At 37.8% G+C, this 26,661-nt stretch overlaps 1 protein-coding gene and 1 pseudogene across 1 annotated transcript in view; one reads left to right on the top strand and one right to left on the bottom strand.

The window, feature by feature from the left end:
• LOC118712599 (elongin BC and Polycomb repressive complex 2-associated protein-like) overlaps positions 1 to 26,661 on the bottom strand; it is a 71,029-nt gene that overhangs the window by 30,374 nt on the left and 13,994 nt on the right. The gene's annotated exons all lie outside the window — the stretch shown is intronic.
• On the top strand, positions 21,292 to 21,783 carry LOC118712598 (annotated as a pseudogene).

The raw sequence follows: 26,661 nt of genomic DNA, 5'->3' as shown, positions 1-26,661 counted from the left end.
CTGTCTTTTCTGTTGTAGCCCCAGGAGGTAACAGAGCCACACAATTATAGAATCCTGGTTTTCTGATTAGCCATGGGGAAGGAAGTTACCCACTGACTAGGAACTCTCACACTGGATTACCACATAAACGGAAAATAAACTTCTGTTGAATCAAGACTAAAATTTTGGCTTTGTTTTGTTATAGCATCAAGTGTTTCCCCCAACTGAGATACAGGGCAACCAGAACCCACCACAGTTTATCTTGGCCCAGAGTCAAGAGACCTAGATTTTAGCTCCAGCACAGTCTTTGACTTAATGTATGACCTTTAGGAAGCATTTCTTCCCTCAAGGCCTCATTTGAAAGGTTAAAGGTTTGGATTAGATCAACATTTTGCAACTTCTATTTCATGGAACATCCTATTTTAACTATGTTGCTTGAATCTTCTTGAAAACAGGCTAAATAATGCAGGGAAAATTTAGAAACTACAAATCCATTTGGAGAGTCATAATAGTATTCACTTTATGGATATCCTTACATAAAAACGTTAACAGTATTTCCCTGATAGATTTGGCCACAAGACCTCTTATTTTTTAAAAATTGGGAGACATTTGTTAATATTTAGCGGGTGACTATAGTTAATAATACCATATTAAATATTTGAACGTTGCTAATCAAGTAAACTTAGTTCTCATCACAAGGAAAAGAGATTTTGTAACTATATACCGAGTGGCCAGATTATTATGACCACCCAACAGTACTTCGTTGGGCCACCTTTTGCTTCCAGTACTGACTCCACTTGATATTGAAAGGTGATGTGAGGAATCTGACACCATACCGGATGAATAGCACTGTCCAGTTCTGTGAGATTTGATGGTTGTGGAACCAGCAGCCTGATGGCTGTTTTAACTTCGTCCCACAAATGCTCAATTGGATTGAGATCTGGTGATTGTGGGGGCCACCTAAGCAAGATAAAGTCTCCCTCATGTTCTTTTTTTTTTTTTTTAATATATTTTATTGATTTTACACAGAGAGGAATTGAGAGTTAGAAATGTTGGTGAGAGAAAAACATCAACCAACTGCCTCTTGCACACCTCCCACTGAGGATGTGCCCACAACCGAGGTACATGCCCTTGACCGGAATTGAACCCGGGACCTTCCAGTCCACAGGCCAGCGCTCTATCCACTGAGCCAAAATGGTTTCGGCTCCCTCGTGTTCTTGAAACAACTTCTTCACAATATGAGCACTGTGGCATGGCTCATTGTCTTGTTGGAAGAAGGCATCTCCATTGGGATATGTCATCAACATGATAGGATAAAGGGCCCAAATCATGACAGGAAAACATGCTCCAAACCACAACACTGCCCCCACCAGCTTGAAGGGTTGTACTCATCTGGGGTGCATGCTTTCATGCTGTTTCTGTGAAATTCTCACTCTGCCATCTGCATGATGCAACTGGAAACGTGACTCATTGGACCACATGACTTTCTTCCAATGCTCGACTGTCCAATCCTTGTGTTCTTGTGTGAATTGGAGATGTTTTATCTTGGTAACTGTAGACAGCAGAGGTGTCGGAACAGGCCTTTGGCTTCCATATCCCATATGATGCAGTGAACGGCTAATTTGCCTACCAACGTCAAGTGATCATAATAATCTGGCCACTCAGTGTATATGGTTATGAACACTAACTTGACTTATTGTGGTGACTGTTTCACAATACATACATACCAAATCATCATTGTAGACCCAGAACTAATATAATATTATATGTCAATTGTGCTTCAATAAAAAATACTTAGAGGAATACGAGTGTACTAAGAAATGTAGTTTGGGGAAGGGTGAACTAGAATCCTAATACTAGTCCAAGTTCTAACTTTGCTGTGCACATCTGTCTACCTTACCAAATTTCACACACACAGCTTCTATCAAGTCACCTCCCCATTGGTGCGCAAATGCAGCATTTAACTTGCCTTAGGACTGGGAACCTCTTCCCTTGTTTCATGAGGCTGGAATGGCCCCCATCTTCTCTGCATTGCAAATCTGTCATATCCTTCAAGGCTCAACTGAACTCCGTGTCTGGTCCATGAAGACCCCACAGTGTGATCCAGCACATACTTTACTTCCCCCTTAGTCAACACACATTAAACTGCCTGGGCTCTCCATAGACATTTTAGGCTTGGACTCCCTGGAAAAGTTTTGAAAGATGGCACTTACAAAACAAGAGATAACTGGAAGGTGAGCTCCTTGAGCTATTTTGAGATGCAATGCTAAAAGAGAGACAAAATAGTCACAAACAAGAAAGTTGTGTATGGACTCGAAGGAGGGGAAATAAGAGAACAAAATTTGTGGCTCTTAGCCAAGAGAATCCATGAAGCTCAAAGAGTGAGATGCAGTTCCAGAGATAGTCTGTAAACGGGAAGAGGTTGTGTATTTGGATTCTCTTGTTACAAAATGTGTTATTCTGTATAAATCAGGCTGAGCATGCATTGACTGCAAGGGATTGGCTATGTATTAGTTTACCTACTCCACATTATGATGGCATCGTCTTTGACATTTTGGGATCAGATAACCAGCATAAAGCCCTTGGTGCCAGTTATATCTCATGTATTGAAACACCAAAGCCCAAAATAAAGTTCTGTTTTTAATGTACTAGTGTCAAAAGATGCATTGTTAATTTTGCAAGAATAAAAATATACCTTAGGAAGGACCACTTATGAGAAAGCAAGATGAGTTTGTGCCTGAAAGAAGTTGGAAAATATATATATAAATATTTGATCTACTTGGTTAGATTTGGGTTTTAGAAACATTTCTCACATTTGGTGTGGAGGATAGATGAGACATTGAGATTGGAGGTAAAGAACACTTAAGAACCAGTTGAGTTTTTCTCCAGGTGGGGAATGGGAAAGACAATGAGATTTTGACTAAGACAGAGGAGGGGAAAGGAGTTAACAGAAAAGAGAGAGATTCAGGCTATCAGGTTTAGGAAGGAATGGAGAAGGAGAGAGAGAAGGAAGAATACAAATATTGGAAGAAAGAAGAAGGGAGAGGGGAGGAAAAGAGAGGTTGAGGATGATTCTCAGTTCTCTATTAAATGGGGTGGATCTTAGTATTCTCAGAGGATTCTTCCATTTCCCTCATATTACCTATCTGTTGAGCCATCTGAGTGGCAGCAGAGAGAGTCTTCTCTCCCCATGCTATTCTGTAAAATTGCCTCAATCTATACCTTCAGCAGAGCCAGTATATTCATTTTTTATTATTCCAAGCCTGGTTTGATAATTGAAAGTACATAAAGCAGAGGAAAACTTCAAAAGGCTTGAAGAGACACACATCCAGGACAGACTTGGACTGAATCATAAATTTATTTGACTTTAGCTTCTCATCCAGTCTGTGAGCATCTCTTCTCACCTGCTTCACTTCTGACCTTACCTCACCACAAGCTTCACCATCAAGGAACTAAGTCACCGTGAAAAAGGTTCGGGGGAGAATTTAAGATAATGATAGAAAAGAGACTGACTCCATAGACTTTGGAGTCTGATTGATCTGGTTATGAACCTAAACTCTTGGACACAAGAACCCAGGCTTCAAAAGAAAGGTCCAGACTGAAAACAATGATTTTGATCCCAGAGGCCCTAGGGAAGCCATGGAATTTGAGATTGCTCAAGGAGAGCAAAGGAAAAAATGGGAACTCTTTCTGCATCTGTTTGCTTTGGACCCATCATGTTCAATAAGGCATTGCGAGAGCTTTGTCAGTGTGTAGACCTCTTCACTGAGCAGGAATATCTATCATGCATCCCCTTATAGTCTGTCATACTATCACTGTACCATTGTTGAGAGATTGGGAAAAAAGAAAGAAGGAAATAAAAAGAGCCCTCGAGACCTATGGGAAACCATCAAGTGTGTGTTCCAATATATTAATTATGGGAGTCCCAGAAGAAGGGAAAAGAAAGGGATAGAAAGAATCTTTTTAAATGGTCCCATACTTCCCAAACTTGATGAAAAAACATTAATCTATAGCTCCAACAAGTCCCAGTAAAGTCAAAGAGATCCATCCTTAGATACCTCATAATCACACTGTTAAAAGACAAAAACGGAGGACATTTTTAAAGTGAAGAAACAATGCGTCCCTTACAAGAATATTCAATAAAGTGAACAGCATATTTCTCATCAGAAATTATGGAAGCCAGAGGCAGTGGGATGACATATTCAAAGTGCTAAAAGAAAGACTCATCCAAGAATTCTGTTTGTAGCAAAACTGTGCTTTAAAAATGAAGGAGAGCCCTAGTCAGGTAGCTCAGTTGGTTGGAGTGTTGTCCCCATGCATTAAGGTTGTGGGTTCAATCATTAGTCAGAGCTTGTATCAGGATCACCCAATGAATGTGTGAATAAATGAAACAACAATCAGAGTTTCTCTCTTTCCATCCTCTCTCTCTAAAAAAAAAAATAAAATAAACAAACAAATAAATAAATAAAATAAATCAATAAATTTAAAAAATGAAGGAGAAATTAAGACACTCTAATACAAGTAAGTCAAATTCAAAGGCTAACACAGGCCAAATAAACAAGGTTTAGGTTTATGTGGGCTGCAATAAAAGAAAAGCTTTAATTTTCATAGAAATTCAGGCTTATTTCGATAGAGACATGCTGAATACAAAGGGCTGAGATAAATGAGTAATCATTAACGTAAAATAATACAACATTTTAATAAAAATTAGTATTTTTTTCTTGAACATTAACTTATCAGACACTGAATAACTGCACAAATTAATAAGTATAATGCAAATAAACCTTTTTTTTTCTTGTTTTCTGAAAGCGAAATATTTCCTATCACACACATCAAACAAGTCAAAGACTAAGGATGTGGCAATCGGCTGCTAAAATATTCACTGCTAGGTCCTAACTGATTTGGCCTGCAGACTTAAGGGTCCCAGGTTCAATTTCGATCAAGGGCATGTACCTTGGTTGCGGGCACATATCCAGTAGGGAGTGTGCAGGAGGCATTTGATAGATGTTTCTCTCTCATTGATGTTTCTAACTCTCTACCCCTCTCCCTTCTTCTTTATAAAATATCAATAAAATATATTAAAATAGATAAAGAAAGAAAGAAAGAAAGAAAGAAAGAAAGAAAGAAAGAAAGAAAGAAAGAAAGAAAGAAAGAAAAAAAGAAAAAATATTCGCTGCTAGTGTTGGTGGAGAGAAATGGTGTGCCTGCACATAAGGGGGTAAGGGAAATGAATGAAACATGGTTATAGTAATCAGTCACCAGTGAATGTTGTAGTTTGTTATTAATAACCCTATATAATAAAACTCTAATATGCAAATCAACTAAACAGCAGAATGACTGGTCGCTATGATGTGCACTGACCACCAGGGGGCAGATGTTCAATGCAGGAGTTGCCCCATGGTGGTAAGTACACTCTCACAGAGGAAGCGCCACTCAGCCAGAAGCCAAGCTCAAGGCTCAAAAGAGGAGCAGCAGTGGTGGGAGCCTCTCCCACCTCCACTGCAGGCAGACAGTAAGGTCCCAGACTGCAAGAGAGTTGTCTGACTGCTGACTTGCAGGCGGACATCTCCTGAGAGGTCCCAGACTGTGAGAGGGCACAGGCTGGGCTGAGGGACACCCCCACCCCCATTGCACAAATGGCATGCACTGGGTCTCTAGTTATGTATAACAGGATATTGTAAAAATTAAGTTAGGACATTTTTATTAAAACATTTCTTGCATACCATTATATTAATTGGGCTGCAAAAATATTAGTTGTGGGCTGCATGCAGCCCATGGACCACGAATTTGACATGCTTGCTCTAATATAGACACAACTTAGAGAAGTTGTTACTGAAAGATCTGCTATACAAAAATTAATAAGAGAGTTCTTCAAATTGATGTAAATCAAAATTTCCATCAACTGATAAATGGATAAATAAAATTTGATATAGCCATACAATGGGTTATTACTGATAAATGGAATAAAAATGACTAAAATAAGGATTTATGCTATTACATAGCTGAACCTTGATGCATTACACTAAGTGAAAGAAGTCAAACACAAAAGGCCACATACTGTATGATTCTATATCTATAAAATGTCCAGAAAGGGAAAATTCATCTATACTAATAAAAGGGTAATATGCTAATTAGACCAGATATCCTTCTGGACAAAGCCACTGTGGCAGGGGCTGAGGCAGAGTCTGTTAGGGGCGATCAGGCTGGTAGGGGGGAGCATTTAGGGGTGATCAGTCTGGCAGGGGAGGGCAGTTATTTGACTTAGGGACATTGGGACATCATTTCCTCATTTGGCCACTAGACAGAATACCATCCCTGCAAGTTCATGGCCAACTCAATATATTTGTGGTTCTAAGTTCAGTGTCCTTTATCCTGATAGTGTCCTTAGTTGAATCTACATCTTCCTTGTGCTCCATCAAATCTGTCTTCATCCAAGCTACCAAATGTTTCTCAGGTTCTCTGTTTTGATTTGCTGTTTTATCTATCCTTTCCATTCCAGAAAGCCCTGGGCAGGGAGAAAAAGTAACATCCACTGAGGACATATGATGTTCCACATTCTGGTCTAAAATACCATATTTAATTTAGGCCTCCAGACAAGGGGCTGGGCTAGGCATGTTTGTTCCACTTTAAAGGAAAGGAAACTGAGGCTCAGCTTTGAGAACTCTCTCTAAATTATGCCATTAAGAAGAGTAGGTATGTTAGATTTCAATGGGCCTCAGTTCAAAACTGCCTCTTAGAAAATTTTATCAGCTCTCCCATAAGTTTCCTCAGCCTTCTGAACTTCAGTTTCCTCATCTATAAGCCAGGGACAATAGAAGAACCTTTTTTTTTTTTAATGGAGTGGTTTTGAAAATTAAGTGAGAACCAGAAGATACACTTAGCACAGACCCTGAAGTTCATGTTAGCTCTTGTTACACCTATGTGAAGGTAGTTGGTGGCTAAATTTGGGTTAGGAGCTGGAGTGGTGGCTTTCCAAAGATTCCTTTCCCGCTTTCCCCAGTTGCCTCTTCTCTTATCTCTGTCCAAGCTTCCTTATCAATTGACATGTAGAGTAAGTGGTGAAATGTAACCAAAATGCCAAAAATTAACCAGCAAGGAGCAGGTCCAAGAACAAATTACCAAAAGGCATACACATCCAGTTTCCCTCACACTTGTCGATCCCAGCATTACCTTCATTTCTGCGCAAGCAAGCAAGCGCACACATGCACACATTGCCACACACATTCTTGCACACATACACACATGGAAAGCTTTCAGCTTTCTTGCTGTTTCTGAGTAACCAGCCCTAATAGCTTCATAGAAAAATGGATGCGGCTTGATCCAGAGTTTCACTGGAACAGCCCTCAAAAATCTCACTCCCTTGACCTTACGTAATAACTCCAAGACACAATCACAAAGCTTGCACAAGCCTCCCCACTCCCTCTGTGTCTTCTTGTAAACTGGCTTCTGGCCTCTCCCAGCAACATCTGGTCTCAGTGGAATGTGCTTATCAGTCCTACTCCAGGGGAATGAAGTCAAACAGCCTGGTGCCCTGGTGGCTGAGGCAGCTTGGACAAGCTTGTGACGTGTCATCAACAAGTGGGCTGACACAATATTTCAGTTTTTTATCTTCTGGCAACTTCCATCAGACTCAGAATCCCTTCCCACATGCACCCACCCTTCCAGACCAATCTCCTTTTTCCGCCTCAGTACTACTTTCTTTTCTGATCATTCTGTTAGCAAACATTGAGCATGATCTCTTACTCTGATCGTTATTAACTGTTATTTATAGCTCACTCCCTGGTCCAGTTGAGCACCTTGGTAGAGCTCAGCAGAAGGACTTGCATTCCTGGGAAACAGCGTGGAGTGAGGAAAAGGACTTCGGTGCTGGACAAATCTAACTTTGAACCCACCCAGCTTTCTTCGCAGAGAATTTGAGTAAAGTCCTTCACTTGAACCTGTTTTCTTGTTTGTAAAAGGCAGCTAGCGCTCGGTATCCATTTAAATAGAGTTTTGGTGAGAAATAAATGAAGTGATATAACAGATACTATGGTAATTATTAACATTGTGTGGTTCTCAGTTTGCCAAGAACTACCTGATAGGAGCTCATTTTAAAGCATACTTTCCGCACAAATTGTTACTTGGTTGTTAAAAAATTAATTCTGGGTTGTCGAAATCTCAAAAGTAGACACATCCTTTATATAGAGACTCAACTTAATCATGGATATGCATAAAGATTTAGCTATGTTATGCCCTGGCCAGGTAGCTCAGTTGGTTACAGCATCTTCCCAAGACACCAAGATTGCAGGTTCACTCTCTAGTCAGGGCACATACAAGCAACAAATGAATACATAAATAAAAGTGGAACAACAAATTTCTCTCTCTCTCTCTCTCTCTCTCTCTCTCTCTCTCTCTCTCTCTCTCTCGGCATTTTAACAATGAAAAAAAATAAAAGATTTAGCTACAAAACTGACCATTATTAAAAAACTGGAATAAAACCAAAACAGGAAAAGTGATTTTTTTATGTAGACAATTGAACTCTAATTCTGTGGACACCTAGTAGCCCTTTAAATGTGGTAAAAGAATGGGAATGACATGGAAAGATGTTTACAATGTGTAGAGTTGAATGTATATTTTAAGTTGTAAAAAGCTGTTACAAAATAACATTTAGAACATGGCACTGATTAGATTTGAAGGATGGGCTAGAGAGGACATCTGAGTATGTAAAGGCTAATCACTAAAATGTTCAAAGTGAGTAGTCTTGCTGTGATTTTTCTTTTTCTATCCTATATTTTCTAAAATTTTGATATCAAAAATATTAGGAGCAAAGTAATTTTTTTCCTGATAAATTTTATTGAAGCAAAACATGCATACAGAAAAACTGTACAAATCCTAGCATAGCTTGATGAATGTTGTTAAAGTGAACACACCTGTGTAATTCTCACTCAAACTATAAAACTTACCAGCACCCTAGAAGCCACCCTCTTGCCTAGTTCCAGCCACTACCCCCCAAAAAAAATAACTACTATTAGATTTCTAATAGTATAGACTAGTTTTGTTTGATTTTAAGCCCTTAACCATTAGAATTACGTTATTTGCTTTTGGCATTATAAGTAGTGCTGCTAGGAACAGTCATATTCTGTATTTAATGAACAATGTACACCTGGAATTACTAGTCATAGAAAAGGTGTATGTACAGTTTGTTGATACTATCGAAGTTTTCCAAAACAGTTGTCCTAATATGCACTTCCACTAACAGTAATGAGAGTTCTGGTGACTCAGCCCCAGTTACTTGCCAACCCTTGGTATTGTCTGGTGTTTTCATTTTGGCCATTTTTAGTGGCATCACAGTGGGGTTTTAATTTATGTTTCCCAAATACAGTGAAGCTTAACTACTTTTCAAGTGTTTATTGGCCATTTGGACATTGCCTTTTGTGAAATGCCTGTTCAAGTCCTTTGTGCATTTTTTGTTGGGTTACCTGCTTTTTCCTTATTGACTTGTAAGAATTCATATATTCTGTATACAAGTCATATCACACGCATGCACTGCAAGTATCTTTTCCCACGGTGTGCATTTGAATTTTTTTTCAAGCTCTTAATGATGTCTTTTGATAAAAGAAGGTCTGAATGTCAATGTCCTACAGGTCAAGAGGATCTTGGCTATGTCCACTGGGAAGGTGAGCACCTGAGTGCGTCACTTAACACACCACCCCGAGGCAGGAAAGATAAACCCATCCTCAGAATAAGTGCTTATCTCTGTGAGGATGATCAGCAGGCCAATAGTACTATTACCCCTCACCGTACTTTTGTTATTCGGGCTCCTTGAGAAACAAATGCCAAGATGGGATTAAATGTGCAACGATGTTCACTTAGGAAAATATAAAAGGAGCTATAAAACCCCAGAGCCATCAGATTACAGATGCAGTAGGTCCCAAGAGAGGGAGGAAAGTTTGGGTAAAAGCATCCTCTGCTGCCATGCAGTCTATGGGAGATCCCACAGGACCACTGGGGAGTCTGAGCCAAAGTCAGTTGTCTAAGTTGTTCCACCTCACCCAGGAATGGATCTGCCTTAGTATATCTGCCACACTCAGTCATTGCTGGGAGCAGCCCATAGGAAGTGGGGTCTCAGTGCAAAGACAGTGATGAATTCAAAGCACAGAAGCTGGGCCCTTGGTCACTACCCTTAGAATTCTGCTAGGTTTTCTCACCAAGATAGGGAATGTGCAGGGAGGAGAAAGCTATAAGTGGGGAAGCTGGCCAATAGGTTCCCTTTCTGGAAACACTGAGTTGTATAACATTGTTTCCTGATATCTGGCGACAGCAAAATATTCAGGTGTAGAATTCAAGAGTGGGTCTAGGTTGCTTAGGACATTAGGGACTGACCCTTGAAGGACTCTGTGAGAAAAAGAATCTCACAAAGGAGACTGAACAGAGGGAGCCCTGGGATTGCAGTGACTTCCTCCTCTTTTTGCATAAATAGCTTAGCTGAGGAGGTGGAGAGCAGAAAGACAGAGAAAGAGGCCTTGTGTGGTAAACCCTCAGGCCATTCCCAGTCTTAGGGCCCCTCATTACTAAAACACTTTGCTGCCATGGCAGTCCAAGATGGCTGACACATTTCAGCTACCTTTGTCTCAGCAGAACAAACTGTTTTTCCCACTTTGAAACTGAATGTGGCCCAAAGTACTCTGTATCATAATTTCAACAATAAATTTTAAGAGGGAAGCCAATGTGCATTCATTATGCACGTGAGCGAGCCTGCACACATGCTTGTACACACACACACACACACACACACACACACACACACACACGGCAAAGGATGTGAGCAGTCAGATGTGGTCAATCACAGAACTCATGCTCCACAATCTAGGAGAGAGCACGTGGGTCCATGAGTCAGGGTTAGACACCATAGCGACCAAGTTAATGAAGCTTGCCGAGTCAGGCGGCAATTTCTGCTTAATGGAGCCCTTAGGTCTCAATAATTGCTTTGAAATTCACACATCAGCATGCAGTTCTCATAAATAGGGAAGTCAGAAATCCAAGGGTGAGGGCAGAACGGACTGCCTCTCCTATGCCCATTCAAGATGCAAAAAGGACCCATGGTTCTCTGGCTCCTTCTTAGCACCTGTAAATGTGCATATGAATCTATTTTTATAGTACTGTCCACCTCCCATGCTCAGCTCCAGGCGTTTCACAGTAGATCAGTTTGGTGTGTGAACCTGGATAAGACGTGGCCCCTGAATTGAAATTCTGATTCTGATAACAGAGCTATTACTGACCATCTAGAAAAAGGTGTCCCTTCCTCAAGGCACTTTTCTTCTATATGTCTCAAAATTGTCATAAGATACCAATTTTGTTAAACAATGTATAAGTATCTTCCAGAAAAATTGTTGTAATAAATACACAAATTAATAACGTCTACTTTGTTACTGGAAGATGTGGGAGTATATAACCTAGACAACAGTACATGGCAGCCACTTCAGTTCAGTACCCAGGAATTATCCTTCCTCTGCCCTTTTCTACACAGTTGAATTTAATACTATATTTATATGGCTGCTATTTGTTAGGAAAACAGCTATTCCAACGGGTTAGGGTTTGTGCCAGGAATTTTACAGCTGTAGGCACTCATGGTCTTTCTAGAATGACAGGCACAGCCCTTGGGAAATAGAGGAGGCAAAGACTTCCTGCATGGGAGACACTCAAGAAACTTCAGCAACCTTGAGGAGTAAAGCAGCAGGAGTTAGGACATGTTCCAAGCAGCCTACAGCACTGTGCCCCAGATGTCCGCAGCCTGGAACCTACTCTGTGCCTGGCTTTCCCCCTTGGCCACTGCTTTTTTGGCTCCTCCCAACCTTCCTCACTCCTCTTCTTGCTCCCAGGGTCCCTTGGCAGCAGCAAACGTGACTGCATGAACAGAGAGGTCATTGATTGGGGAACAGCGGTACTCAGCAATGAGAACAAGCTCTCTGCTTTGCCCTGCAGGGCCAGTGGGTGGGCTGAGCCCAGTCTGGCCAGAGAGTCCAGCGACAGATGCCTCTCACAGATCAGAAGCCCCAGGCACAGTGTTGGAAACTCTGTCCCAGAAGCCAGAAGCCTGGATCAGAGTTTTAATTTTTTTTTTTTCTGTTTAAAAGTAGTGCAAAACCATTATAGAAAAATACCAAAAAAATAAAATAAAATTAAGAAGAAAATTTTTTCTTAATATGATTAACCAGAAATACGTTGTTGTTGTTGTTGTTGTTGTTTTAATTATTTCTGGTTACAGAAATAATATAGTCATTCTAAATAATATATATACATACATATACATATATATGAGAAAATTTTAAATTTACCATTCAGTGTCATTTTGATGTATTCTTTTCTGTCTTTTTTATATACATTAGTTTTTAAAACAAATGAAATTGTACCATAAATATGGTGTGGTTTTTTAATTTTATTTTTATATTATAAGCATTTCCCAGTAATTTAAAAATGTATCTTTTTTTTACTTTTAATTTAATTTTTATTTATTTTTAAATCTATTTTTATTGATTTCAGAGAGGAAGGGAGAGGAAGAGAGAGATAGAAACATCAATGATGAGAATCATTGATTGGCTGCCTCCTGCACGCCTCACACTGGGGATCCAGTTCACAACCCAGGCATGTGCTCTGACTGGGGATTGACCAGGAATTAAACCAAGACCTTTTGGTTCATAGGTCAATGCTCAATCACTGATCCACACTGGCTGGGCATAATTTATTTTTAAATTAATTTCTAAATACGTTATATGCCTACATGATACAAAATTTAAAAATATGAAAGAACATATATTAGTAAATAATAAGTGTCTCCTTCATTCCTGTTCCCCAAGACATTATCAACAGCTTTTTGTGTCCTTCCTGAGGTAGTCACACTCATATTAGTGCCACACTTTTTTTTCTTTTTTTGAATTGTTTACTAGAGGCCCAATGCATGAAATTTGTACATGGGTAGGATCCCTAGGCCTGAATGTGTATTTTCTTTTCTGTGAACTCTATATTTTCTCTAAATATGTTATGTTTTTTATGCAGGCAAAATATTCCACTATATATGTGTAATATTACTAGGTTAGCCATTTCTTTATTATTAGACACTGAAATTTCCATATTGACATGAACAATACTGGGATAAACATCACACATCTCCTTAAAGAAGATTGTTTAATTAATGGGCCAAAGTGCATTGTGAGCCAGAATACGTATAATCACAACTGTTGAGAACACTTAATTTTTTTAAGGTTCCTTAGGAAAAACTGGCAAACTCCTTTTTATATGTTTCATTAATGTACATTCCTACCTGCAGTACCCATCTCACCCTCTTCCTTCACCAAAGTGAGTATTATCATTAAAAAACAAAAAACTTTGCTAATCTAAAAGACAAAAAAAAAAAAAAAAATGGCCTTAAACTACCAACATTGCTTTTGAAAAGCATCCTCGTGGAGAAATCTAACAAGCTGCAGCTGTCTCCAGGCATGATTATGTATTCAGGAGGGGACCTCCAGGCTCTGGCCTCGTCACAGATTTCCACTGTCACCTGAAATGAATTTAGCTTGGAATACAGCACAAGAAAAGGCAGATGTTAGGGTTCTGAGGACCATAGGAGCTGGGATCCTACTGCTCAAAGCTTTGGCCACAGGAGATGCTAGATTTCTGGGGCTTCTTTGATTACCCATATTCTGGTCATCATCCCACAAGCACACGCATGCTGGTCAGACCTTGTGTCCCCAGATGGGGCGTAGAAAATGTGGCCACAAATCTCATCACACATGCATTTACTAGGCTCACAGTCCCTAGCCAGGAGCAGCGTGGCCAGCGATGGAGGACAATCAGGATGTTATGATGAATGGAAGAGTGGCTAGAACCAGGGCCTTGTCTGCTAGTTGAGAGGCAAGTGCCTCCTGAAGGAAGATCCCAGGACTGTGAATTTCCCCTTCCTGGAGGTTTGGAATTCTCCAGGGCTCAGGAGCCTCTTTGATAAGGCCTCACACCAAGAGAGAGTTCATGTGATATTCTTTAAGCTGCAGGCCTCTCTTCCTGCCCAGCACTCAGGCTCCTGTCCTCTTATCTGACATTTCCTCCCATTCCTGCCCTGGACATTCTCATGGGCTCATAGCCTGCCCTTTGCTTGCTGGCCCTGCTTCTAGCATGTGACAGCCTCTCTAGTTCCCTGCCTTCCTTTCTCACTCCAACCTAGTAGACTTCAGGCCTTCCCTTGGGCCTTCGGATATTAATAGAAGTAGGAAAACACCAGCCTTCTTCCCACACCTCAGGTTAACTTGAACCCTTTGGGCCAAGGCTCTCCAGAGGTCCTTCAGGAAAGGCTCAGCTTACTTAAGACAATGACTGTAAGTCAGTCCCTTGCAAATTAAACATGTAGTGACCACATTGTCCAAACAAAGCCAATCAGGACATTTAACTAAGGATAGGTATCTCGGATTGTACTATTTTGGAAAGTAGTACATCTTTTTTTAAACAAGGGTAAGAAATTATTTAGCAAGTTGCTTTTAGTGGGGGAGGATCACTTACAAATAAGATATAAGGAAAAAAATCAAAATATTAAACTTTGGGCCAAATGTGGCACATAGTAGGTCCTCTGTATTTGTTGGATTGAAATGAACCTTTGTGCAGTGTCTTGGTTCTGCCTGCATTTGCTTCATAAAACCCTTAAATCTTCAAAAAGACAAACAAATAAAAAACCCTTCAAATATCTGAAGAAACTAGCAAGTTTTAGCTAAGTGTTCTCCAATCTAAAATTTCCAATCCCTTCAAATGTGTTTTATGTGATATTCATTTGTTGAATTTATTCATTCAACTATAAATTCACTCATTTGATAATTACCCACTCTAGGTCAAGCATTATGATAACAAAGATTCAGCATGTACCATAGATGATAGAGAAATATGATTTGTTACAGTAGAGTGGGCTTCAACATTTTATTAAATAATAACTTTAAGTGGAAATAGAAAAAAAAGATCAAGTAAAGAAAAAGTATCCCCCTTTGGTGTCTGAAATTGTTCTGAAATTCAGAGCCAGTTCATTCTTTTTTAATTACCATTATTATTTTTTATTTATTTTCCTTCTTTTTTTTCTTTTTTACTTTAGAGCCAGTTCATTCTAAATGTCTATAAGTCACTTGCTTGGGATGTAGATCTAGTTCCCCATTGGCTGCAGCAATAGTATGGAGGTGATATCCCCAATCCCTAGAAAATCCAGTAAAGGGAGATTCACATAATGAAGATAACATGCTGCACATTTCCCACTGAGTAGTCTTATGAGGCATTCTGTGGCCGTACTTGTGATGATTAAACCAACAGGAAAGCAATAAAAATTCAATATGAAATTTATTTTTTTCTCATTTTGTTAGTCCTTAAGGACAAGCAGGTATTGGTATTGTTCATTCATCATTCAAAAACCATTTGGGGGGTTTATTCAGAAAAAGGTTTTTAAAAAGTACTGGTGACATTTGCAGAGATTCTGAAAGGGATTTCTGGGCATTGTCAAAGCATTCAGCATTAAACTACTTCTTTTAATTACGAGTAATTTTGGTTTGGTACACAGTTTCTCTTTTCTTAATACAGGTATACTACCAATAATACTCACATATTGATTGATATGAGTGGGGCCAGTTGGGGGACTATGAGTCAAATGGAACTAAATTATTACTGAGAAATTTTCCAGAGATAATTGGACAAGAGCTAGAAAACAATGAAAGGAACTCAATGAGTTTGCAGGTATGTTATGAAATTAAAACAATAACCTATGTGCAGGAAAAGAAATGAAAAGAGGAATTTATTAAGAACCTACTTGTGTCAATAAACAAAACTGACATGTTTTCATAATTTTACATGAAATAAAAGAAGGGTATGGAGAGGAGACATGAGTCAGCCTATTTCCTGTGTTGGCCTAGACAAGTTCCTATAAGCCAGTTATCTCATTTGTTTTCAGAGATCTTGGAAATGGAGGGAAGAGGGAAGCTCTTGTTTTTCTGGAGGTACCAGAAGAAGCATCATACCACTGTCTCTTTGAGTAAAGGGTGCTTGAATTATGCATCCCAACTCCAAAAGTAGCTATATGCTTGACCAAAACATATTGTCTTAGAATAACTGCATTAACATTGAAGAGATAAAAAGTTAAAAATATTAGCAACCACGGTATTATTCCCCCATCTTCTATTATAGGATAATAGATTCTCCATGTGTAAAGGCTCTGCAATGGATCAGTCTATTGGTCAAATCCATGTTGAGCTCTTTGGGAATGCACAATAGAAACCAATTCCTCAGAGAGCTTACAATAAAAAAGGAAGATTAATAAAAAGTAAAAAAGTACAAATTGATTGTTACAGAACAGCCTTGGGAATACAAAGTGTAGCATAGGGAATATAGTCAATAATGCCTCAATAAAGATAATATAACTAACTAACTACTAACTTAATAAATAAATAAAAACTGTTGAAAAGCAAAGGGAAAAAGGAAAATGCACGTAAATAAAGGGCAAAAAGCCACATTACCCTCAAAGAAAAACAACAAAACTCAGCAAGGCAATGAATGATAGCCTCAAAATTTTGAAATTTTAAAGAAATTTGCCAACTTAGAATTATATCCCTCAAAATTAAGGTAAACATTGTTCAAGTAAACAAAAGCTGAGAAATGTCACTAGAGACTTGCACTACAAAAAACTCAAGGGAATTTCTTCAGGCTGAATGAAAATGACCCTCGATTGAACCATGAAACTAAAGGAACAAAGACCACTGGAAAGGATAAATACGTAGATAATATAAATTATGTTTACTGTTTAGAAAAATAATAAAATAATGTAACCATAAGTACTAATAAATATATGACAATAACATACAAAATGAGATGAATGTAATTAAACTGTGTAAATTTATTGCATTATTCAGAAAACGGGAAAAAATTTCAATTTAAGGTAGACTTGAATAAGTCAGGGAATAAATTGTTACTTATTTGTAACTAATAATTGAATAATAAAAGAATATGTGACTCAAAAGCTAATAGAAGAAAAAAGGTAAATATTAAAATATTCTGTTGACCCCAAAAGGGGCTAGGAAAGAGCAATAAAGAAACAAAGAAATAGACTGGACAAATAGAAAATAAATATTGAATAGAATATGGTAGACTTGCCGAAACCGGTTTGGCTCAGTGGATAGAGCGTCGGTCTGCAGACTGAAAGGTCCCAGGTTCGATTCCGGTCAAGGGCATGTACCCTGGTTGCGGGCACATCCCCGGTGGGGAGTGTGCAGGAGGCAGCTGGTTGATGTTTCTCTCTCATCAATGTTTCTAACTCTCTATCCCTCTCCTTTCCTCTCTGTAAAAAATCAATAAAATATATTTTTTAAAAAAGAATATGGTAGACTTAAAGTTAATGATATTACTAAGTATATACATTAAATATAAATTTAAAAAATGTAGCTAAAAGATTAATATTAAAAGACTGGATTTTTCAAGGGCCAAATATAAGTTGTTTATACAAAAACACTTTTAACTATAAAGGAATCACTTTTAACTATTAAAACAAAATACTTTTAACTATTAAAAGAAAAAGAAAAAAATGACAAAAGATGCAAATACTAATCCAAAGGAGGTTGATACATATAAATACATGTTCTACATATGTATAGACAGAAATATAGATACAGACATATCCTAATATATAAAAAGCCAGGGGCTGTCATGACCGAAACAACCAGATAGATGACCAAACAGCAAGCTGTGTGGGGCAAAAGGCTGGCAGGGGAGTTAGTGATGGATGACCAAATGGCTGAACAGCAGGCGGCATGGGGCGACCAGGCCGCAGGTAAATGCGCAGTTAGGAGCCAGTGATCCCAGATTGTCAGAAGGATGTCCGACTGCTGGTTTAGGCCCTATCCCTGGAATTGGCCCTAAACTGGCAGTTGGACATCCCTGTAGGGGTCCCAGATTGGAGAGGGTGCAGGCTGAGCTGAGGGGACACCCCCCTGTGCGTGAATTTTGTGCACCAGGCCTCTACTAGATATCAGAAAATAGGACTCTAAAGAAAAATATTACTAAAGGTAAAGAGAAAATTTTCTATTGTAAAGGAAAGCAGGAGGATTAAAATACTCTAAAACATGCACAGAGCTAATAACTCAGTTTCATATTTAAAGCATAAGTTAATAGAACTAAAAGAAGAACTACACAAATCCACAATTACAATTGAAAAGTTTTAACAAGAATCTTTTAAGAACTTATAGAATAGCAGATAAAATCTCAGTAAGGATTTAAAAGATTTGAAATGTACTATTAACCCACTTTGACCTTACAAACATTTATAGAAGAGCACACTGGATTCCTGCACAATGGACATTATTTTCAAATGCTGATGGAGCATACACCCAAACAAACCACATGGCAAGTCATAAAGCAAGTCTGAACAGATTTTTAAAAATTGAAGTAATATGGAATAGTGCTTCTCAAACTTTGGCCAGCATAGATATCAACCAGGATCCTGACCAAATGTACATTTTGAATTTCTTTTTTTTAATTAAATATATTTTATTGATTTTTCAGAGAGGAGGAGAGAGGGATAGAGAGCCAGAAACGTCGATGAGAGGGAAACATCGACCAGCTGCCTCTTGCACACCCCCTACTGTGGATGTGCCTGCAACCAATGTACATGTCCTTGACTGGAATCGAACCTGGGACCCCTCAGTCCGCAGACCGAAGCTCTACCTTGAATTTCTATCAAACTCCCAAATAATGATGGTGTAGGACTCATGAACCACACTTTGAATAGCAAGAATATAGAATATATTCTCTGAAAAGAGTCAATTTATAATTTAACTCAATTTTGCAAAAGATTATTAGAAAATACCTAGAGATCTGAAAACTAAGCACTCACTTAAATAGCCCATGGATTAGAAAAGAAAGTATTATAAATATTTTGACTAAATTATAGCAAAATAATACTACATACATAAAATTGTAGGTAACAACTAAGCACTGACTAGAGAGAATTTTAAAATGTATTACAAAAAAAAGGCTGAAAATAAATTATGAAAGCTTCCAACTTTTCAGGCTAGTGAAACAACAGGAAATCAACCCGAATAAAGTAGAAAGAAGTCAATAATAAAGAGAAGAGCAGAAATTAATAAAGTGGGAAGCAAACATATAACATAGAAACATAGCAGTCTAAAGTTCTTTAAAATTTTTAAGTCAATAAATACATAGAAAGATTAATGAAAAAAACTATAAATTTTAAGAATTCTACAGATTCTACAAAGGTATTAGGAATGAATTTACAGCAATTAATCTGATAACTATAGTACAATGAAGAACTTCCTGAACAAAATTGAAATGAGAAATAGACATTTTGAACAGTTCCATATCTATAAAAATTATATTTGTAATTTTAAAACATTCTTCAGAGAAAACCCCAGATGTAAATGTTTTCACTCTCAAATTCTCCTAAATACATAATAAAGAAAGATTACTCATTTTCTAAAAACTCCTTGAGATTATAAAAGTGTGAGTACAATTCCCAACTCATTTAACGAGTCAGCATAATCTTGATACCAAAATCTGAAAAGGACATTACAAGAAAGGAAAATTATATATCACTATCTCTCAGAAATTAAATAATAATTCTACACAAAATAATAAGTTGAATTCAGGGATATGTAAAAATGATAGTAAAATAGCATCAATTGGATTTCTTTCAGAAATGCAAGAGTATTAGTTACCTGTTATTGCATAATAAATGACCTCAATACTTAATGGTTGAAACAAATATCTTTATTATCTCAGTTACTATGGCTCAGAAGTTTAAGGATTGCTCAGATGCATAGATTTGGATCTCAGAGTTTCTCATAAGGTTGCAGTCAAGATGTCAGTGGAGGTTTGATGGAGACCAGATAATCTACTTGGAGGATGATTTGTTTATATGGTTGTTGGCAGGAGGCATTAGTTCCTTGTCTGGTGGGAAAGGACACAAAAACATCTCCATATTTCATGATTCAATTTATATAGAACTTTTAGAAGTAACAAAATTATATATACAGAAAATATTACAGAGGTTGCCTACAGTCTGTAGTAAGAATAGAAATGAAGAGCAAAGAATAAGGAAACTTCTTGGGTGAAAGTTTGTGGTAATGGTCACACAACAGGGGACATTCTAAAATATTTGAAATGGGTGAATTTAAGATACGTAAGTTGTGCCTCAATAAATGTGTTAAAACATCAATCAATATAATTCACCACATTAAGAAAACAAATGAGAATTATAGCAGTTGTTTCAATAGATGCAGAAAAAGTATTGGATAAAATTTAATACCTATAAATGATACAATGTCATAGCAGATTAGGAATAGAAAGGATAAAGAAGTTGAGAGGGAGAGAGGGAGAGTCAGAGAGAGAGGGAGAGGCGGAGGGAGAGTTAGAGGGAGAGGGAGAGGCAGAGGGAGAGGCAGAGGGAGAGGGAGAGGCAGAGGGAGAGAGAGAGGCAGAGGAAGAGGGAGAGGGAGAGGGAGAGGGAGAAAGAATTAAAGCTAAAATTAAAAAACACTAACACCAAACATTGTTGAGGATATGCAGCATTTGGAATTCATATATTGCTAGTGGTAATGGAAAACAGCATTACCACTCTTATAAACTGTTTTGAAGTTCCTTACATAGATTTAATCTATAACCAACAGTTCCTGTCCTAGTTATTGTCCTAACAGAAACTAAAACTTATTGTAGGTCCACAAAGGACTTGTATGGGAATGTTTATAGTAGCTTTATTTATTATATTCCCAAAACTAGAGAAAGCTTAAATCTTCATCAAATAAGAGAATAAATAAAAATTTATGGTATAGTGAACATATTTTGCTGAACAAATAATCAAAGAGCATGTGTTCTATAATTCCATGTATGTAAAATTTCAAAACAGGCAAAACTAAAACCATGACAGAAATCAGAACAATTGTTGCCTATATGCCGTGTGTGGTGACTAAAAAGAAGCAAGATAAAATTTGGAGGAGCGTGGTTATAAAATGTTTTAAAGCTTTATTAGGGTACTGGATAGATGAGTATATTAAAATTCATTTAATTATATACTTAAGATATGCACATTTTTCTCTATATAAATTTTACTTTGATTTAAGACTTTCAAAACATTTTATTTAAACATTTTTTACATTCCACAATCATAATCAAAAATAAAGGAATTTCCCTCTTCATATAAGTGGTCTGAGGTGACCTAAAAATAGTTCACTCTCCACTTGACGCAGAAATCCCCACAAATCATGCAAATCAAGAGGTTCAAATCTTTGTGTTAAGAACCCTTGTGAAACTGCCCAGGCAATCAAGGGTATGCATATCTGAAAAACCACCAAGTAGCTGAAGGATGTCACTTTGAAGAAGCAATGTGAACCATTCCATTGCTACAATAGTGTAGTTGTGTGATGGGCCAAACAGTGGGGTTGTACACAAGGTTGATGGCCGGCCCAAGAGTGCTAAAGTTTTGCTGCACATGCTTAACAATGCAGAGAATAATGCTGAACTTAAGGGTGTAGATGTAGATTTTCTGGTCATTGAGCTCATCCAGGTGAACAAAGCTCCCAAGATACATTGCAGAACTTAACAGAGCTCATGGGCAGACTGACCCAAACATGTACTCTCCTGGCTACGTTGAGAGGATCCTTACTGAAAAGGAGCAGGTTATTCCTAAAGCAGAAGAGGAGTTTGCACAGAAGATAAAGATATCCCAGAAGAAACCGAAGAAACAAAAACTTATTGTCTGAGAATAAATTCAGCGTCAAATAAATGCTAATAAAAGTAAAAGCAGAATGTTAGTTGTCTTTATTAGTAAATACTATGTTTCAGGTGTCCTCACAAGTAGGTTTAAAAAACAAAACAAAACATGCCAAGACTGGTTTGGCTCAGTAGATAAAGCGTCAGCCTGTGTACTGAAAGGTCCCAGGTTCGATTCTGGTCAAGGGCATGTAACGTGGTTGCGGGCACGTCCCCGGTGGGGGGTGTGCAAGAGGCAGCTGGTCGATGATTCTCTCTCATCGATGTTTCTAACTCTCTATCCCTTTCTCTTCCTCTCTGTAAAAAATCAATAAAATATATTTAAAAAACAAAACAAACAAAACTATATATATAATTTCAGAGAGGGAGAGATAGAAAATAATCATTGATCAGCTGCCACCTGCACGCTCCCTACTGGAGGTCAAGCCAAAACCCAGGCCTGAATCAAACCTGGGACTCTTCAGTCTGCAGATCAATGCTCTATCCACTGAGCAAAACCAGCTGGGGCACAAGCAGGTCTTAATAAAATTTGTGGGGATAAAAAATATTTGAAAAAATTGATTCTGAATTTGCACATAAAAAAACCCACACCAATAAATCTATAGTTGAAATCCTACTCAAAAGTGAAATAGTTAATGTTTTTTCACTGGTTTCAGAAATAAGGCACCACTTTTAAATAGTTTTGTACTGGAGAGTCTGCCCAAAGGCAAGAAAAAACAATAGACATAAATAGTAGTAAAGAAGAAAAAAAAAAAGTAAAATTGTTTTAATTCATAAAAACATACTAATAAAAGCATCTCGCCTTTGTGTCATCATAAGATGGCTGCCACAAGATGGCCATCCCCATATCGTCACAAGACTGGGGGGGGGGGGCAGTTGGGGGCCATCAGGCCAGCAGGGGAGGGAAGTTGGGGACAATGGGACCAGCAGGGGAAGGCAGTTGGGGGCGATCGGGCCTGCAGGGGAGTTAGAGGGTGATCAGGCTGGAAGGCAAAAGTGGTTAGGGGCAATTAGGCAGGCAGGCAGGTGAGCAGTTAGAAGCCAGCAGTCCTGGATTGTGAGATGGATGTCCCAGATTGTGAGAGGGTGCTGGCTGGGGTGAGGGACATCCTCCCTTAACTAATGCACAAATTTCATGTACCAGGCCTCTAGTAGGAAATAAAAAAGAATCTATAGAAAAATTACTGAACTTATTAAGTAAATTTAGCAAGCTGCTATATACGAAGTCAATGTAAAAAACAATTTTATTTTACATCCCAACCAATATTTAGAAAATAAAGTTACACTCAAATTGGAAAGGAAGAAATAAAACTGTCCCCATTTTTAGATGACATAATAACCTACATAGAAAATCCCAAGTAATCTTCACAAAAAGCCAACCTCCCAAAATTAATAAGTGAGCTCAGCAGGGCCACATGATGCAAGATCAACAAGCAAAAATGAACTGTATTTCTATAGACCAGAAATGAATAAATAAAAATTAAATTAAAAACAGCACTAGCTGGTTTGGCTCAGTGGATAGAGCATCAGCTTGCAGACTGAAGGGTCCCAGGTTTGATTCTTATCAAGGGCCCATGCCAGGGTTTTGGGCTTGATCCCCAGTAAGGGGCATGCAGGAGGCAGCTGATCAATGATTCTCTCTCATCATTATTATTTCTACCTCTCTCTCCCTCTTCCTTCTTCTCTGAAATCAATAAAAAAAAACCAAAAAACAGCATCAATTACAATGACTCAGAATAAAAATATAAGTTGAAGCTCATTAAATATTTCCTATCAAATCACAACACTGAGTGAGTGAAAATGCAAACTACAGGCATGGAAAAGATATTTGCAGTATACATATCCATCAAAGGAATCCTCTATAGAATCTATGACATAATTTGGCAAATCGCTAAGTAAAAGTTTAAATGACTTTCATAAAAAATGAACTAAATGTAAACAAGCTCACAGAAGAGGATGACCAAATTTCTAGGAAATGAATGAAAAGTTGTACAGTATCATCAATAATCTGAGAAATGAAAATCAAAACTATAATCAGATACTACTATACCCCCCTCCAAAAAAGACAGTGAATACAAGTGTTAATACTAATATGTGTGGAGTAACTGGAATGCTCATACATTATTGAGGAAGTTTAAATTTGTACAACCCCAATGGAAAGCTGTTTGAAAGAAAGTGTCCATTAAATCTGAATAAAGTTAAGACTCTTGGACCTAGCAATTCAGTTCCTGAATATATACCAAATAGAAACAATTGTTTATACCCATCGAAAACATGCCCAAGAATATTCAAAGCAAGATTATTCACAGTATCCCCAAACCATAAGCATGTTAATGTATATCGACTATGAAATAGATAAATAAATTCTGGTTTTCTATACAATGGAATTCTACATAGCAATGAAAACATACTAATTTTTGCTTAGTTCAGTAAAATGGATAAGTCTTTGAAACATAACGCTGAACTAACAAACAGACACAAAAGAGGAAATTTTGTAAGGTTCCATATTTGTGACACTCAAGAACAGGCGAAAATAATCAATAATTATTGACATCAGTCTATTGGTTACATTTTGAGGGTATTGACAGGGAAGGAGTATAAAATATACTTCTGAAGTACTAAAAATATTCTATATTCTGATCCAAGTGATCTTTAAAAAGATTATGCATAGGTAAACCTTCATTTTAAATATGAAATTAAGATTTTGTCTACTTTATGATGTATGTTACAATTCAAGAGGCAAATAAAAATCCTTCATACACTAATCTAAAAGAAAACTTTCCCTACCCAGTTTGATTCAGTGGATAGAGTGTCAGCCTTCAGACTAAACAGTCCTGGGTTCAATTCCGGTCAAGGGCATGTACCTCAGTTGTAGGATCTGGGGCGTGTGCAGGAAGCAACCAATAGATGTTTCTCTCACATTGATATGTCTGTCCGTGTTTCCCTCTCTGTTCCATTCACTATAAAAATCAATGGAAAAATAGCTTTAGGTGAGGATTTTTTTTTTAAATGTTGTAAAATATATCCTATATAATAAAAGCCTAATATGCAAATTGCTTCCTCAACCAGGAGTTTGACCAGGGGGTGGGGCCAGCAGCAGTGTTGGCAGGTGGCTGGGGGAAAGGAGGCGCCCCGGCCAGCAGCCGGCAGCTGCCAGGGACCCTACCTGTGCATGAATCTTGTGTACTGGGCCTCTAGTATATAATAAAATAATTTTTAAAAAGAATAAACTGTTTCATGTACTCATAACTATAAACTTACTTTTGCCCCACCCTGTATGTACGTGTGTGTGTGTGTGTGTGTGTGTGCATATATGTATATATACACTGAGTGGCCAGATTATTATGATCTCTGAACGTATAATAATCTGGCCACTCAGTGTATATCCTATATAATAAAAGGCTAATATGCAAATTGTCCCCTTGACCAGGCTGGCCAACCGCCCATGTCCCCTTCCCCTGGCCAGGCTGACTGGGCCCCACCCATGCATGAATTCATGCACTGAGCCTCTAATATATATATGGGCTTCATATATATGTATGTGTGTGTGTTTATATATAGAGAGTGGCCAGATTATTATGCATTCAGAGATCATAATAATCTGGCCACCCAGTGTATATACATATAATCTTAAGACATATGAACTTGTCCTCCACCTTATGTGATATTGTTGTCCAGTATCTTAATTCTAGTCAGTATTCCTTTACAAATTGGGCAATATATTTTTAAATGTTATGCAATGTTTGCTTAGAGTTACTGACATATTTATAAATATGTTTATCATTACTTCATGCTCCTCAGATTTCCATATGGGTTCATTTTCTTTTTAGCTGAGGTACATCCCTTAAAAAGGTCCTTTAGTGAATGTCTGTGATCTCATATTTGTATCTGTCTTAAGTTTTAATAATTGCTAACACATACATTTATACCTGGTTTAGAATTGTAGTTTATTTTCTCTCAGCACAATGAAGATGGTATTCTACTGTCTTCTAGCTACCATCAGATTGCTGTTGAGAAGTCAGAGAGCAATCAGTATTGCTCCTTGATAGGTGATGTGTCTTTGGTCTGGATGCTTTAAATATCTTCTCTCTTTTCCTTTGGTGCTCTTCAGTTATGTGATGATGTGTCTAGATACGGCTTTTGTTTATACTGCTTGGGATTTATTGGCATTCCTGAACTTAAAGATGTGTATTTTCAATACTTCTGGAAAATTATGGTATTAAGAAGTTGTTATCTATTTTTAAATAGTTTTATTGATATATAATTTATACATCATAATGCTCATTTGCATATTTGGAGTTGTGCACCTTGACTATAGTCTAATTTTAAAAGACATTACTTCACCCCTGCCCCACCCACCCAAAGAATCCTTGTACCTATTAGCAGTCATTTCCTATTTCTATCCCATCTGTTTCTGTCTAGCCTTAGGAAATCACTAATTTGCTTTCTTTTCCTATAGACCTGCTTATTTGGACATTTCATAAAAATAGAATCCTACAATATATGATCATTTGTTAGTGGCTTATTTCACATGCCATAATATTTTAAAAATATTTTTATTTATTTCAGAGAAGGGAGAGCGAAAGATAGAAACATCTATGGGAGAGAATCATTAATCAGTTGCCTCCTGTACAACCCCTACTGGGGGATGAGCCCACAACCCAGGCATGTGCCCTGACCAGGAATCAGACTGAGACCTCTTGGTTCAAAGGTCAATGTTCAACCACTGAGCCACATTGACTGGTCATTTGCCATATATTTTTGAGATTCATTCATGTTGTAGTATACTGTAGAGCTGTACTTTCTATTGCCAGATAATATTCTATTTTATGGATAAACCACATTTTATTTATCCATTTATCCTTTGGGTTGTTTCCACTTTTTAGCTGTTGTGAATATGATGCTGTTAACATT

The sequence above is a fragment of the Pipistrellus kuhlii genome, unplaced genomic scaffold (genome assembly GCF_014108245.1).
Source record: "Pipistrellus kuhlii isolate mPipKuh1 unplaced genomic scaffold, mPipKuh1.p scaffold_m20_p_9, whole genome shotgun sequence".
Lineage (NCBI taxonomy): Eukaryota > Metazoa > Chordata > Mammalia > Chiroptera > Vespertilionidae > Pipistrellus > Pipistrellus kuhlii.
The sequence above is the reverse complement of the archived record's forward strand: the minus strand, read 5'-3'. Positions and strand labels throughout refer to the sequence as shown.